Here is a 16,502-nt window from a genome sequence, read left to right as displayed (position 1 = left end):
ACCTTCATAAAACGGGGGTTTGATGTCATAGCAAAGCCGACAGGGGTTAGTGAGGTTTGGATTGGATTCATTCAAGGTCAAATACATCGTCTGCATCATGGACCAAAGGGGATAAGGGTCAGGGCTTTCGGTATGAGTCCTTTGAGGGACATGAATTGTACCTTTAGTCGCTTCGGGAGTTGTGTCAGGGGCGTGGGTCTGTGGGGGTAGAAGCCCTGAGATTACTACGTTTGGGCCTAGGGGTTGAGGTTGAGGGGTGTACCGTGGGGGTTCTTTTAATAAGGGTGCCCCTATCAGTACCTGATGTCCAAAGCATTACTCCCCAAGTTTTGCCAATAAACCAAGCCGGACTGGACGGGTTAGTGACGTTTATCCAGAGGTACCTACAAGTCCCACGGTGCCATACCGTCCCACCATCAGTTTTGGAAGGGGTCTTACAGTCAAAGGGACCCCATGTTACTGTAAGAAATCTATCAGGTTGACTCGGGGTCCAGGCTGTGGCAATAGTTTCGCAACCCCAGTAGGCACAATAAAAATAATGAGGGGAATTACAATAACTTCTACTGGGATTTGAACTTGGGCACCGATATGTATTCCTACCATCAGTGTCCCATCTGCTCCTGGTACTAGCACAATTCGGGGCTCGCCAGCCATCCAGTAGATCTGGGCCCATCAGCTGACAGACGGTGACATTGAAGGAGGGAGCACCCGGAGTCACTATAGATTGTAGGACTCGCGATTCTTGAAGTTGTATCAGTGTCCAGTTGTACGGGAGATCACCTTTGACCAAGGACACCAAAACCAGTAGCAGCGCTAAAAAACTTCGGATCCCTCCTTTTCCCCTTCTCTGCTGCTGCACTACGTCCTGTATTTGCTGAACTGTTGCTTGCAGCTGTTCATAAGGGCTGGTATGGTAGCTGAATCTACTGCAGTTTCCTTTGGCGGCTCAACTGTTCCTTCTCCCTCCTCCTCTTCTATGTCGGTTAAAGTCCTCCCTTTGTTAGTTGGACAGACTGTGCCCTTGTCTTCCTTACCTAGCAGTGCTGAGTGTGTCCTTGGTCTCGCTCCCCCCCTTGGGTTGATGTGTCTAGGCAACCAGTCTGTGTCAGGTAGCTCATTGCTGGCTGCGTTACCACAGTTTTTTGAGTCCTCTTCATCTGAACTAGATGAAGGGGGGGTTGCCACGTCCGAATATCTCGGCGGTTGTTCTCGCTGGTGCCATGTGTGGGTGTTGTCCCCTGCTTTGTCTAGTCTGCGCAATCTGTCTTCGCCCTGCCTAATAGCCTCCTGGAACCGTTTTGCTGATTCCCAATCCTTTTCCTTCTGTCCTTGCTCCTTTTCTAACTCTGCCAACCGTCCTTCATGTTCTCTATCCAGCACACTACTTTCTTTTGCCTTAGCCCTTTCCTGCTGTTCTTGTTCCTCAGCTTTGAATCTCCACATTACATTTGCCAAGTCATCTGTCGGGTATAAGTTCTTTTGTTCCCGCTGTGCATTCTTCTTATCTACGGGATAGCATCCCGCCTTTCTTTCTGACGGTGGGCTGTCCGGTAGAGTACCCGGTGGACTAGGGGGAGGACCAGGAGGTTTACTGTCCCGTGCTATTGAAGTGCCCACCTGCGTTTCCCTATTTATTCCCGGGAGCCGAGGACGCTCCGTACCAAATATAGATGCTCCCGCCGCAGCCCATATTTGAGCTCCTTCACATTTTTTGTTCATAGCACGACATATGTTACCCCAGGTTGTACCCCACGCCATCGTGCCCGTTTTCTCAGATTCCCAAATTTCTTGTTCAAATTTTTCCCACAGTTCACAACACATAATATCTTGCAGGTTAACAATCAACCCTCTGCCCTTCATCCACAGGATGATTTCTGTTACATCTTTTCGCGGGCATTTTCCCCCCGCCTCCTTCACCCATTTTTTCAGTACCTGCACCACAGAATCAACACCAACATCTTTTTTCGGCTTCATTGCCCCTACAGAGGTCCAGCGTCGTCCAGCACGCTGCTTCCCAGGATCACGTCGGGGTCACCACCTGTAGCAGCTTATGACGTGTCCAAACCTCAGCGCAGCACCTGAGGGACCATCAGCACTCAGACTCTCATGGAGAGGAAGGCCAAATGGCAGTTTATTGAAAGACACAGGCCCTTCCATACTAGTAGCAGAGCCAGCCCTTCGCGGGTGGTTTTCTGCTGAGTTCCTACGTTTCCATCACAACACGTGATGTTCCGCATCGCCACATCCCTATGCTACTACAATTTGGGTAGTGATGCATGCTCCCTATGGAGGATCCATCTGCTTTGCTTATCTTATCTCCAAACATTTGGTTAGGAAGACTTGCACCATGTCGGTTAGAAACACATGGGGCCACATGAGTCCATGTAATCCAAAATAGCCTGGCACTATGCAGTGAAAATTAAGAGTGGAAAAGAAGGCGGAGTACAGAGTCCTGGAGATAAGAATGATGGAAACATGGATAACATGGAAAGATGACTACTCTGGTCACACCCAAACCTCATCAGTGTATGTAAGCACATTTCTGTGAACTTGATGAGGAAGTACTGAAGCACATTTGAGTACGCCTCAGTCTATCAAAGTCTTGTCATGTAGTTAAAAGACTGAAGAGCAATATCAGGACATAAGTTTTGGAATGACTCAGAGATTTGTGTTAACAGGTATGAGATTTACATAGATGAATTGAAAACATACTGCTATGTACTACATTTTACGGGGTTTATTGCTGCAAGGCACATCTGTCACGGGAATTAGTATTCTCTGAAACTGACGGATGATCTCCCTGGAGAATCTGCTTTTGTGATAAATACAGCAAAGTTAGCAGCATGGCATATTTTCACCTCTCCACCACTGGAAGGACAGCTGTGGTCAGTGGTGTTGCTCTACAGAAACAGCTGAACCACCTGGGGCAAAGGCCTGGCCAGCTCACCCAGGGAACAGGGCTTCTGTGCAAGCCAGCTCAAGGCACCAGGATAGATTCTTACAGATCTATTTAAAGTTCCACGTTTTCTGTTCCAAGTCCCAGACTTGTTTCTTTGACTTGGCTGTCAGTAGCAGAATCTGAGTCTCTACAGAGTTTTATACTTAGTATAAAACAGCAGAAAGAAAATTTAAAAAACAAACAGGAAAACTTAGAATGTTAAAGAACTATACATGATAAATAGTAGCGACAAAACCTGATGAGCTTCTAGGAAGCTTTGTGGCATTATGCTAAAGGGTAGTCTGTAGAAAAAAAGAGAATTTTCTAGGTTTTATTTGCAGGAGAGGATTGACCTGTTTCAGTCCTTGGCTATTTGAGATGGACAATGTGAGTAGTATCAGCTGAGATGTTGTTTTTCACACTGAGCTAGTCAACTTGAATTTAAAAGTTCTTCACACCTGAGTGGTAGAATAGTATTCTTACAGGAAGACAGTGTCGCTAATACTAGCCGGACCATCATTGTTTTAATTCTGAAACCCTGGGTCTTTCTCACTCTTTTTATTTGTATTTTTTTCCCTGTGGAATGCCCCCCTAAGAAAAAGTAATAGTTGGTCTGTAACAGGAGTAGTTCTGTGCCTTTTCTTTATTTCCTTTCTAAACTAACTCCCAACTTCCACAAATCTTCTAGCAAGAGGAGTGTGGAGTGTGTTGTTCATTATTATGATATCTCATCTTAAATCTCCTCTGGTAACTGCTGACAAATGGAACACAGTGACACTTCCATTGACTTGCTGTTTAGTAGTTTAAAGCAATATAATGCATACAGTCTGCTGTAGGTGGCATGCTACACACCTCCTGCATGTGCACTAGGCATGAGATTCAGCCAGTGCTGCTATATTCCTCATCCCCAAAATGAGGTTGTCCTTCCCCCTTCTTTTTCTCTTTTCACAGCTAAACAGAAGCTTTTGCTTTTCCATTGTCTCCTACTTCTGTTATTTCTTACGCTGATATCCGTACCATAACCACAATTGATGAGGCCGTATGGTACTGCTATTGTAAAATAGTCCAGTCTCAATAAGCAGTAATTTTGGCTTACCCAAGGAGCACAGCTTGGGTAAAAAAATGTGGAAACCTTGATGAACTACAATGTTTTCAGTCTTAATCACTAAATGATGTAATCACATGAGAATCTGGTGCATCTCTTTTGTTACCGTACCGCAAAGCAGCATTGCTTTCCAGCCCACACAGCAATTTACCACGGACAGTGAATTTTGCTCACATAGAAACCTTGAATCTCTAGTGCATCAGCCTTGTGTTCTTCTACTCAGTGTCTGATCAAAGTTAATCCTTATTAGTTCCATCTGTCACTATTAGCACCAGTTGTTCAAGGAAGTCTCCTCACATGGTATATTGGTTATCAAAACTACAAGGGCAATCAGGGTTTCTTGTTTTCATCAGCTCACGGTGGTTGGAACTGTGCTCTCACATGGTAACTTTTCCTGTGCAGTGCCCTTCTTCCACACTACCCCCTAAAAAGTCATCTTGCAGAATATTTTTATCTTTTGTCAAAGGCCTAGATTTATTTAACTCAGTTCCACTGTCTGTCTTTTACCAATTTTTGCCTTTTTGCCCTCTCTTTCAGAGGATAAAGTATGGACAACTGTGTACCATGATCTGCAAACGCAGACTTCTGTGGGAGGCAACAGCCTGGAGAAGTTATCTGTGCTGCAGCTCAACTACAGTGCAACGATGGACCAGATTTCTGCCATTACCAGCAGCGCTGAATGCTGCCAGCAGTTTGTCTCCTGTTCTTGCAAGATGTCCCGGCTGCCGAACACACCAGGTAGGCTGAGAATGGCATATCAATTACACGCGGTGTTGAAGGCGTTCATCTGAACAACTCCGCAGGTATTGCTGTTAGACCAGTCCATGCAGGAAACATACGTCTTTGTTCTCCTTCACAGAGTTCACAAAGAGGGAAAAAATTGAATATGCAGAAGAAATTGTTTTCTTGGGAAATTTTGCTGTTTGCTTAGTACTGAAATGAATTTTGTTGCAGCGTAAATCTGTGTTCTTCTCTCAGATCTGTTGCTCCTTCAAGCAGGGCGCTTTTGGTAAATAAGGGTAACTTTGAAAGTTTAATCAATAAAGGCATTGAAAAATTGCTTTGAATTTTGTCCTGGTTGTCAGGTTTTGTATGCTACAGTCAGCAAGGGCACTGGCTGAGTGAGGGTTGGAATTTTCCAACTAATATCTCTGAAACGGTTTCTCTGAGTATTTGTGGGTTGCCTTACACATTGCGGAGACTGGCATGGTCAGTAATGTGGTTGTGTGAGACATATGATGTGCTGCTGCCTACAAGCAGATTGGTTTTTATTTTCTCCTTTTGTTGTGCAACTCTGCTGGAAGAGAACAGTCCTAGAACAAATCCTCGCTTGCTGGATGTGCCTCCTCAACAACTCTTACCTCTAACTGATAAAGACAAAAGTATTAGTTGTTCCAGAATCAGTAAAACAGCACATAAAGATGGAATTCAGTTTTAGAAGCTCTTTTAATACGCACCCAGTACTTCTTCTATGCTCTAATTGTGTATGATAGCATTTGATGTTATATAAATCCTTAATGGTACTGAACAAAGACTGGGTTATAAGTGGAAACATAGAACACATTTTCATGGATGTGAAATGAGTTCATTGTGATGGGAGCGATTAAAATGCATTTCAGATGAAACTAATGGCTGTATGCTTACAGTCTTACATTTTAAACTGCTGTCCCTCATGGATTTATTTTGGTATATTTTCTTACGGTGCTATAGATAAGGATTCATTTGGCATGCATGTGCATCTTATCCCTATTTCCATAAGCATTCCGTTAGTTAAGAGATACTGTAATGCTTGTTACTCCTCTCCCTCCTCCCTGCTGTTTGTGGACTATTTCTAATGCATGGTTTGTCTCTGTTGCTATTATTTTGCTTAATTTAGCGTAGCACAGAGACTCTGCAAGTGGAAAATGATTTCTTCTTCCTTGGGCCTTAACATATAGGATCCTGAATCATGTTAATAAACCAGAAGTACTGTGAATAGATTCTGCTGATGGATACAAGCTCCCCTCTTGCATATGTTTCAAAAGAGTAGTATATGGATGTATCTTTGGCAGGTGTTTAGAAGTTGAATTCACCTGGGGACAGAGCTGGAGATGATTTTCACAGAAAGCTGGTCGTTTGCACGGAGTACAGGGTTAGATTCTAGATTCTCCTCTAAATGTATAAGACTATTATTTCAGGACCAAATTGTACTTGTTAGTATGTATTTCTATTATAATAAAAGAAATAAATACTGTAATTGCAGGTGTTTGCCCTAGCTTCTAGATTTAAGAGACCAATTAAGCAGCACACAAAATAATAGCTTACTGAAGATTTCTTTAAGGAATAGTCAGTTCCAGATATTTGCATTTTTAAGCTTCTTAGAAATGGTTGGGTGTATTTTGCAGATACCTTGCCACATTTTCACCTTTTATATGGAAAGATAAATTGTCTTAGAAACTCCTTCTAAGCCAGCTTTTTGGGCTGGAAAGTAGGTTTCTGGAGACATTCTGAGATGGGTTGTTTGTGGGGTTTTTTTTTCTTTTTTCTTTTTTTTTTTCTTTAAGTGAGAGAAAGAAACAACAAAGCATTTTAAGCTAGACAGTAACAAAAAATTGCACCGCAGTATTCGCATAACACCTGTAACAGTTTGTACATATAGTACAGCAATGACTTGTGTGTTCATAGGGAAGAGGCCAATACATTTTCTTTCTAAGCTATGTATTCTGGGTTTCAGTCTATAGCTTCTAAGCTAAGGAACTAATTTTTCATACCTGTTTCTTTTTTTTTTTTTTTTTTTCCCCACCCCGGAGGATTGCCTTATTTGCTAAATATGACACCTTATTCATCTCACAGCACCGCTCCAAGTGCTCATATGGCTTCTTCCACCACAGAGCTTTCTATATAAATTTTTCCATTATGGTGCCCACACAAGCAAATGAAAAAAAAATAAATCTACATTTTTGTATTCCTCAGGAAGCAGAATCCTGGTTGTATTGAAGCCAGTGGTAAAACCTCTATAGATTTCCTGGGGTCAGGATAACATTTGTGGCCTTGACCACCGGTGCTTTTCTAGGTTGAACCATTTCTGTTACAACTTTCAGATGTTCAATCAACCACTTAGAACAGACTAGCCCTTTTGTATAAAATTGCATCAGAGAGAACAGAAAATTCAGAAAATAGTGCAGCAACTCAACTTTTTGCACCTTTTTGTCTCTTGGGGATCATGGCATTTTGCAAAATCACTCCTGCTCAGGGATAAATTGCTCAATTTACATATTCAAACAAATCAGAATCAAAGCTGTTTATCGATCTATTCATAGCAAGTAATTAAGTAGCCATCTGAACTATAGCTTTTGCTGCTTTTAGTTATGCATTTCCTGATAAGGTAAAGTCATATACAATTGCACTAATATATGTTCTGCTGCTCATAATAGCTTAAATAACTTTTTCGTATACAGTGTATGCTGCATCAAAAGGCAGTGCTTGAGGGAAGTCTGCACATTAATAAACCTGTTTTGTTGTGGGTGTTTTTTGGCTTCATGCACAGTGGTTAAAGAATTCTCATTGCCGTGTCCTTTGAGAGCCACACATGAAGAGCAGTTTGTACAGGCTAAGAATTCTCATTCTTCTATTATGAGTTTTAGACTTTGAGCCTTTATTCCTCCAGGTCCATGTCTTTTTTTTTTTTTTTTTTTCCTAATCATGGGCTTTCATCCGAGAAAAAGAAGATGTACATCCCAGAGAACTGATTAAAATCCTTTCCAACAATACATTGGGAGTGATTTTGCAGGTCACAAAGCCATTGACTTTCCACTCAGTCTGAAGGAAGCCAGTAATAAGATATTCCATGTAAATTAAATCATAAGGGACTTCTGAAAACATACCCAAACCCAAGAATCTTGTAAGACTATAGGGTAACCCAGGTTTGAAGGAACTGCAGTAGGCCATCTACTCCACTATTCTGCTCAAAGCTGGATGAACAGTCCTTGTCTAGTAGTAAGTAAAGACTATCTGAAATTCAATTTTCCTTCCTTACAGTTTTGGGGTTTTTTGGGTTTTTTTTGGTGGGGTTTTATTATTATTATTATTATTATTATTACTTTGAACTTGCAGCCCAATATATTTAAATTATGTTTGGAGCTAGGGATTGTTTACAGGCCGTAACAAAGGGTGATTAGAAAAACAAAATTAGTCAAAATAGTTTGGAGACTTTCTTAAGAAAGTGCAAAACCAGACACCTCTGTGAAAATACACTATGTTATCACAATAAACAATAAAGCTATAGGTACACTGTAAATTTCTGGGGAAGCCGTTTTCAAGCAGGGACCCTGCAGTTCGTGCGGTTGTCTCACAGTCTTTATGCCAGTTAACTACAGTCTAAGGAGATCTGTGTCCTGTTCCTGACTGGTACAGATTTTGTCTATGATTTTAACAATGTATTTGATTTTATTATCATTCTCTTTTTCAGTTAGGTCAATATGGGGCTGATGCTTCTTATTGTCTATATTGTCTGTTTAGAATCATGGAATCATGTAGGTTGGAAAAGACCTTTGAGATCATCAAGCCCAGCCATTAAGCCAGCACTGCCAAGCGCACCACTAACCATGTCGCTTAAGCGCAGCATCTATGTGTTTTCTAAACGCCTCCAGGGATGGTGATTCTACCACCTCCCTGGGCAGCCCGTTCCAATGCTTGGGCAGCCTTTCAGTGAAGAAATGTCTCCGAATATCCAATCTAAACTTCCCCTAGTGCAGCTTGAGGCCATTTGCTCTTGTCCTGTTGCTTGTTACCTGGGAGAAAAGAGCAACCCCCCCTGCCTACAGCCTCTGTCAGGCAGCTGTAGGGAGTGAGAAGGTCCCCCCTGAGCACCCCCCCAGCCTCAACCCCCCCAGTGCCCTCAGATGCTCCCCGTCAGCCTTGTGCCCCAGCCCCTTCCCCAGCCCCCGACTTGTCTCCGGACACGCTCCAGCCCCTCGGTGTCTCTCTTGCAGTGAGGGGCCGCAAGCTGAACGTGGCATTCCAGGTGCGGCCCCACCAGTGCCGGGTATAGGAGGACGGTCACTGCCCTGGTCCTGCTGGCCACACTGTTTCTGATACAGGCCAGGCTGCTGCTGGCCGTCTTGGCCACCTGGGCACACTGGGGGCTCGTGCCCAGCCGGCCACTGACCACCCCTCCAGGCCCTTTCCCACCAGCAGCAACCCAGCCCCTGCCCCCCGCCTGCAGCTGCCTGGGGCTGGTGTGACCCAGGGCAGGGCCCGGCACAGAGCCCTGTTGAACCCCATCCAAGTGGCCTCAGCCCCTCGGCCTGGCCTGCCCAGCCCCCTGCAGAGCCCCCTGCCCCCCCGGCAGATCGACGCTCCTGCCCAGCTTGGTGTCCTCTGCCAACTGACGGAGGGCGCGCTCCATCCCCTCGTCTGCGCCCTCGGTGAAGTGTAGGACAAGGCCTCAAGGACAAGAGTCCAAGTACTGATAGCCTGATGAATAGAGACTTGTTAGAACTTGTAGGGCACAAGCCCTGGGAGCAAAGGAACAAGCTAACTGCAGGCCCCTGAGCCGTCACAGTTGAGGAGGCAACCAGACGGACAGAGAAACAAGTAGCCAGATAAGGGAACGGATGGCGCCGATATGTAATCAAGAAAGCCGCGTAGAAAGAAACTCCCTAACCTTGGAATAGAAATTATTGCTAGGTCAAGATAAACTAGTAAGTTCCTATTGTTCTAACGGTGGGCCTTAAATATCAACCAATCAGTGTTTTTTACGCTTAAGATTTAACCAATCAGTGTGTAATATGTAGAAGGTAGAAACATATATAATTGTAAGAAAATCACTAATAAATGGACAACTTGCTTGCATCAAGCTGCGTCCCGTCTCTTCATTCGCCGCAACAAAATTACCTCTGGAACAATGCTCGGCTTTGTAAATTGGTTCTAACTCATACCATTAGATGCATCTCTGTGGAAAGATTCTTCTGGTTTTTGGGAAAGGGGTAGGTAGCATCCACAGTGGAAGACTGTCCCCTGTTACCTTCATTGCTGACAACTAGTTGGAGACATTGTTCCTGTGTTGTTTTGCAGGAACTGCGTGCTACAAGACTGTAAGACCACAAGATACTCTTTTTTTTTTTTTTTTCCTTTTCTTTTTTCCCAGTTTCTTCCATACCCAACCCTTGCTGCCAGCACAGCAGTGTTCGTTTTTCATCTATCCAGACCAATGTCCTCCATTTCTAGTAACGCATGGGAACAAGGTGTCTGGCTGTTTTCTGCCTCTTTCTTACTGACTCGAGCTCCTCGGCTAAACGCTTGATACTAGTGGGAGGAGCTCAAGAAGTGAACCAGAAATTCCTGGCCAGTATTCAGGAATGAGCTAGAAAGCAACAACTGAGGAGACACAAGGGTAGCAACAAGAACCATTAAATCAAAGGTGTTGCCCCAGCCTGATGTTTGCAGACAGTTCTCAGGAAGGTAAGAAGATAAAGACAAAACAGATGGTCCAAGCAGTGGCTTGAGCAACCTGACACTACCAGAACACTGCCCTTTCTTGCTTCATCCTCCCGAGTATCTCCAGAGAAATGAGTAGCTGACCCAGGCAGGATATGAACTTAAACTAGGATAAAAGCCTCACTTCCCCAAAGTGACTTATCATGAGCGAGCTTTAGTTCCTGAGCCATTCACGTGAATATGACACCGTGTTTGAGCTGATATCCTGAACACAAGCTACACCAGTGGTTCCACATCTTTATACAGGATCAGACTTGCTTCAAGCCAACCTGGAGCACGTCAGAGGAGCCAGAGTCGGTCGGGGCCCATTTCTGCGGGCAAACCGTACAGCGCTGCTGCTGTGACCGACGGTGCAGAGAGAGCAGCCATGCAGGGCCAGTGGTGTAACGGTCATCACCATGTGGCACCTGGGGGCATTTCTGTACAGATCTGTTTTGTGCTGCAACTTTAGAAGTGTTACAAAGGGCAGAGCAAGGGGGACTGGCAAGGTAGACTGCAGTATTGCTGAGAAAAAGAAGTCGCGAATCCCAATAGCAAGCAACCCATGCTGTGTTTGCATTCAGGGAAGGACAACTCCAGTCCCACATTGTCCTATTTGGAGGCAAAAGGAAATCTACAAAGGCCATCTGGGACCTCTGTCAAGTCACCAGACTTGGGGTTGAGGTGGCCAAAGAAATCATGTGTAGCGTGTAGACATCATCCTATTGTTTCCCACATCCACAACAGGATAAGCTGAATCTCAGTCTGGACTGCCCATTTCTCTCACTGTTATCCAAGGGAGTCCAGCATCACGCATCAAGATGCAGACCTCTGTTGTTGTCGATGTCTAACATAGGCGAGAGGGAACCTTCCTCTAACAACCTCAGTTCTCAGTAAGACGTTCTTAGGAGAGCTCTCCCCGGCTCATAGCAGACCTTCAGGCTCAGAGCCTGCGGTGAGATGACTGTTACAAAGGTTTGAGCTTTGGCCCCTACAGAAACATATTGCGCTGTGCTCTTGCTTTTTTTGAAAGTCATTACAGATCTGTGTGAATGCTACAGACCTTTTTTTCTTTTATAGGGCTGAGTCCCAAGGGCCTTAGAAACACAGGAAGGTCATATCCATACATATAAAGGGACCCTGATGGTCTTTTCTTCTCTCCTTTGCAGGATATCCCAAGCAAAGGCCAACCACCCCAAAGAGGGGATTCTGCCCCAAACCGGGAGAGAGTCGAGATGCTGAAAAGCAGTTCATTCAGAGACTGAAGGAAGAGTGTGATGAGCAGTCCCAGAAATTAAGCAATATTCAAGGTGACCTTAAAAGGGCCAGCTGTGGCTTTGATGTCTTTGCTATAACAACACAGCACTTTTTCAGGCAGGTAAGCGCGATGAGTATTTTCTACCATTGGAAAGATACTTTGCCTTTACACCAGCCACTTGTCCAGATTTATTCCACAGTTGTTGAAACTTTGTTCTTGGGAGAAAAGCATGTAATTTCTTTGCAACAGTTATGATGATGAGGGAATCGTAATTTGATGCCATGTATTTGAAAATCAAGGTTCAGGAACTTGGAAGAGGAAGAATTGTGGCTGAAGTATTTCTCATGGAGGGGTTTCAGGATGTTTTTAGGAGTAAAGCGAATGCACAAACTTAGAAGTACAAGTCCCTGACTGCTACAGCTGGAATGGAAAGTATAACTGAGATCTTGATACTTGTGACCAAATGCAAAAACAATCCATGCATTTAGTCAACCAAAGGTGTTGGATGAAGGAAGAGATTTGCTTTCTCACAGTGCTTACCTACTCCTGCTGTTCACCACAGATCAGTCAGTGTCCCTGTTACAGAGGTGGCAGTTCCTGAAGACGTTAGAATAACATTATCTCGGCATTTAGGAGATTACATTCAGCAGGTATAGAGAACATTAAAGGAAATGTTGCCACTAATTAGAGAAGCTTATTTATTCACTAAACCTGAGACAAAATGAGTAAATTTTAAGACAACCCTGAAGGACTTGTAGGTAGTGCTTGTTTCAAAAGCCATTTACTGATCTGGGAAATCTAGCTGGGCTCTGAGGTCCAGACCTGGTTCACCTGATGCCCATGTATTTTGTACCGTCCCGGGTTAACCTGGTGTTCCAAGTACTTTGTAAAACAGGCAGACAGCCACCAGCAGTGGGACCCAAGGTCTGGAGAATATCCCTGATTGCCTGTTTGGCTACTTCTGGAAGAGGCAAGAGTAAACTTTCAGTGTTAACTAGGATGAAAAAACCAACAAAACCCAAAGCACAGATTCAAACAGTCTTTACAACTTCTGAAATACTTGGTTCAGTTATTTTTTTTTATATATTAGTGGGAAAGGTTACCTTTGAACAAATAACCACAGTTCACACTTTTCCCTAAGCAGGAGCTGATCTTGCTAGAGGGAGCTTCAGTGAACTTAAAAAAAGGGAAATTTTTAATATGTACTGAATATTTTAAATACCTTCTCAAGGGGTTTTCCCCATCCATTTTTCTATAGTCTTGACACTTTTGGGCTTGATGGGCATTTGTAAAGGTTTTTTTTTTTTCCTTTTGGTTTGTTTTTTTTTTTTTCATTCAAGCTGACTGTGGAGTGTCCTTGATTAAAGCAGAGGCAAACAAAAAAGGGAAGGGCAGTGTATGCTGAGCTTTGTCTGTGTGTTGTCCGCTGGGGAGAGATTTTTCATCTCATGCCTCATTCACAACTTGCTGAAGGAATTCTGGAAGCTTGGGCATACCTCCTGTGTCTCCTCTGGATACGTTTTCAGTGAGAACGGCTGCTGCAGCTGAGCTTTCAGATGACTCTCATCCAGCTGGTGCATGTTAGATCTGTCCTGAGAATGCCTACTGAACTGAACACCTCAGGGGACTTTATTTAACAGAGTCCTCTCCAAGTCCTGCCGGGCGTAGCTGTGCCTCGTGTTTCCAGCTCCCCTGCACCACCAGGCCGGCTGGGGGTTTGCAGTGAGACTCCTCTGAATGCCCGGGGCTCTTGCAGGTGAAAAAGGATATACTTATGGAATTTAAGCACCTTCCGGCTTGGGCAGGATTAGGTGTAGATTTTTTCCAGATCCACCGCTGGGCTCGTTTACCTGTGTTCAGCCTGAGCGTCAGTTTCTTCTGGCCTTGCCTGGTCACCCTGGAGATATATATGTGCACATCATCATTCAGTGCAGTGCCAGACACCTGTATCTTGCCGCTCGCTGCTGGGAGCCATGTAACACGGACCCCTCCCAGGCAAAGAGACCCCCGGCTTCCCCGGGTGGTGAGCTGCACAGTCAGCGTGAGCCCAACAGTTACCCATTAGCCACTTAGGTGTGGTACCTGCATTAGGAGTATGGTTGCTTTAGGCTCCATTTTTAGGGAATGGAGGCAGGTGAGCACTTCCAGGAGACCGTTTTCAGCACCAAAGATCTGAATTTCTGCTTGAGGTACCTGCCTGTACTGTGGCCTCCAGGGATGCCTAAAGCTGCTGCACTTTTAAATTCAATGCTGAAGCTGAGAGCCTACATGTGATGGGATGATCTGGGAGTATTCAAGCAATCGTGTAACTGGGCAGTCTGTTCTCCTGCAACGTAGACACAGGCTTCCAGGTTTTGGAGTCATTCAAAAATACAATCTGTAGACATTTTCTGAGACGGCATTATTGTTTGAAAGCTTGAGCAAAATTGCATTGGCTGGCTTTGAGTTAGGGCAGCATGAAAAAAGAAACTTTCCCCATTATAAAAGTAATACTTACGTTTGTTCCCGAGAAGCCTGCAGGCAGAATGTTGAGGTCTGAGCAGAACTGCAGTTTGGCAAGGGAATAATACTCATTCAGGAAAAAGGTGGGGCCTTATTCCAGAGAAGTTTGAGCTTGAGTTGTCCAACTGGCAGTTCTGCTCAGCTTAGCAGAGGACCCAACCCTACTTTGGTGCTAGGGAGCCTCTTTGGGCTGATAACCAGCCATAGCCTAATTTTAGTGTGTGTGCCTCTCTCTCCTTACACCACATCAAAATAATGCCCAAAACATAGGCTTTTATCTGAACTGGAGTTGAATTCTGTTGGAAAATGTGCTCCAGGCAGTGAGGACTGGGCTGAGTCTTAAAAGCAGCCCAAGGGCCAGTGTTTTGCACACAGGTGGGAGCCTCCCTGTGCCCGTGGCTCTCTTGCCTTGCTCACACTGTTTCTGTTCTCTCTCCAAAGCTGGGGAAAGCACCAATGCAAGTGGTCCAACAGACGTGTTTAGCTGAAGAAAGAGCGTGTCAATATGTAGTAAACAGTGTTGGCCCACACCCAGGGTTTCTTTGAGTGCTTTCTAATTGTAAGCACCTGCTGTAGCAACCTTCAGGCGGCATGACCATTTTCTTTGGGTTTCGTTGGATTTGTTCAATTGCTGCTCCAGACCACTGCTGAACGTCATCCTGGAATCATCTCTTTTTCTCAATTGAAAATGCTTTTAATAGGCAAGAGTCATTAAATAGGCATCAAGGAGTTCACAGCATGTAGTGGTACTTAGCACAGACCCATTAAATGCCAGCTAAACCAATTTTCTATCTTGGTGAAGAGCCTAGGCAATCAAAGCAAGCGATGGCTGAGGCAGCGGACAAAAAATAATTGAAGCAGTGGTTCTGACTTACACGTTTAGCTAATTATGAAAAGTAATGATTGCAGTGCATGTGGACAGCATGGCTTTTAATTATTATTTAATTAGCAGATGGATTAGTGAAGACCCTCAGATGTGCATGCATGACTCCTATTGACTTTGGGAACCATTTTAAACTCACCCTGAAGAGGAGCAGATGGAGTTTGCCCCTAATGTCGGATGTTCATCATGTCGATACAACCCTTGTGCTGTGAGGGACCAAACTGCACCAAGGCCCTGGAAACTGGACTGATGCCTTTCTGCCAGTCCAGCATGCCCAGGCAGCTGGACTGATGAAGTCCCGTTCATAAGTTCTGCCCCTGAAATTTCAGATGAGGACTCCTGAGCTGCAGGGCACGTGAGGGGAAGGGATCGTTTCTGAGCTGCAGACCCCAAGGGTGGGAGGAGGTAATGGAAAGGGCTGTGCTGTGGTAGTCTGTTGTTGCAGAATGGCTGTGTGATCATGGCCATGACTCCCTTAAAGATCTTTGTGAAACAAAGTTAGCGTAAGTTAGCTGAAGCAGGCCTTGCAGCTATGCTGAGGCATGCTGATAAGGAAGCTGAGAAAAACACTGACCTTGTGCCTAATGTTGTAAATAACTTTGAGGAATTCGCGTAGACAAGAGAGGAAAAAAAAATATGTAGCTAGCTATCCGCAGAAACCCCAAGTAGGAGGACGTATGAAAATGTAACCCTTTAGAGCTTAGCCAATCAGCAGATGACTAGTAGGCATAATTAACTGGAACTGTATATAAGACATAATCGCACCGTAATAAATCCAAGCTTGCTTTATCACCCATATTGAGTCGGCCGCGTGCTTCCCCTCGCTCGTCGCAGTTGCTGCTTTCAGTCCCTGCCAGGGGAGGGAGCCCAGGTTAAAATACATCAGTACATAGCCCAAGGACTCCAAGTCATCTCCGTGAGATTGCTCTACAACAGTATAAAAAAGTGGACTCATTAGGAGTACTGGAAAAACAAAAGACTGTGCAACAAGACCGTCATAAAAAACCTTTGAAAAACAAGGGATAGCTGAGTTACTATGCCCACGATAAACAGTACAAGAAAAAGCCTATCACCCTTGCAATTATTAAAAAAAAAGGTGCTAATTCCTGAGAATTACAGTCGGACCAATTCCCACCCAATCAAGAGATAAGAGGCCAAGCACACTGCGCTGTTAAGTGCCATAAATAAGGATCATACTCTATGCCTCATTAAAGCAACATCTACTTGTGCTAAAATTAAGTGCATCGACACTTTCAAAGTTTATTTATTGCTTTCTCCAGCTCGCTGATTCCAAGATGCGTGTTGATGGATGCATAACAGGCGGTTCCTGCTAAGTTTTTATTTTCACGATATGGGATAT

This window comes from Falco biarmicus, unplaced genomic scaffold, assembly GCF_023638135.1.
Source record: "Falco biarmicus isolate bFalBia1 unplaced genomic scaffold, bFalBia1.pri scaffold_27, whole genome shotgun sequence".
NCBI classification, from domain to species: Eukaryota; Metazoa; Chordata; class Aves; order Falconiformes; family Falconidae; genus Falco; species Falco biarmicus.
This window is presented reverse-complemented; position numbering follows the sequence as displayed.